Raw genomic sequence first — 1019 nt, forward strand, 5'->3', positions numbered from 1 at the left:
GTTCTGCCAAGTGGTGGGGCAGCTGAGAAGTGTTTCAGGATTTAATGCCCTCCTTAGCCTTTCACCTTCTGAGGCCCTTGATCTCCATGTAATGAAGCTCATACATTAAATGTGCTTTATGGGATGAGAAAGCCCCACGTGGAACATGGACTTTTCACACCAGGAGGCCATTTTCGGTTATTGTCAGCCTGAGCTTGAAACATCACTTGGGGTGGGGATGAATCGGTGTTGTGAGTTTACGAGGGCATCAGTGAAAATAAATACCAGAGATGAAGCTAAACTCTTCCTTCTTGGTTTTTTTTTTTTTTTTTTTTTCTCGGCCACGCCATGAGGTTTGCAGGATCTTAGTTCCTCGACCAGGGATTGAATCCAGGCCCACGGCAGTGAAAGCACTGAGTCTTAACCACTGGACCGCCAAGGGAAGTCCCTTCCTTCTTGTTTTTAATCAGGGTCAATCTGAGGCAAAATGATAAAGTAAATGAAGAATATCTTTTTAAAAAAAGCGACTTGTACTCACTTCGGCAGCACATATACTAAAATTGGAACGATACAGAGAAGATTAGCATGGTCCCTGCGCAAGGATGACACGCAAATTCGTGAAGCGTTCCATATTTTTAGGCCGAGCTCCAAAGGCATCATCAGGTTTCTGTGATGATGAAGCATGGTTATGTTGGTGAATTTGAAATCATCGATGATCACAGGGCTGGGAAAATTGTTGTGAACCTCACAGGCAGGCTAAATAAGTGTGGAGTGATCAGCCCCAGGTTTGATGTGCAACTCAAAGATCTAGAAAAATGGCAGAATAACCTGCTCCCATCCCATCCGTTTGGTTTCATTGTACTGACAACCTCAGCTGGCATCATGGACCATGAAGAAGCAAGATGAAAACACACAGGAGGGAGAATCCTTGGATTCTTTTTCTAGGGATGTAATACATACGTGCAGATAAAATGCCTCAGAGGAAAAAAATAAATAAATAAATAAAAATTAAAAAGTGACTTGCCCAGAGCCATCTTTGG

The 1019-nt window shown here is 43.0% G+C and overlaps 1 non-coding gene across 1 annotated transcript; it reads left to right on the forward strand.

The window, feature by feature from the left end:
* The first annotated feature begins 509 nt into the window (after positions 1-509).
* On the forward strand, positions 510-616 carry LOC133091650 (U6 spliceosomal RNA). The gene has a single exon (XR_009700976.1). It is a non-coding gene; the product is annotated as a U6 spliceosomal RNA (small nuclear RNA).
* The last annotated feature ends 403 nt before the right edge of the window (positions 617-1019 follow it).

Source organism: Eubalaena glacialis, chromosome 4, assembly GCF_028564815.1.
Source record: "Eubalaena glacialis isolate mEubGla1 chromosome 4, mEubGla1.1.hap2.+ XY, whole genome shotgun sequence".
Classification (NCBI taxonomy): domain Eukaryota; kingdom Metazoa; phylum Chordata; class Mammalia; order Artiodactyla; family Balaenidae; genus Eubalaena; species Eubalaena glacialis.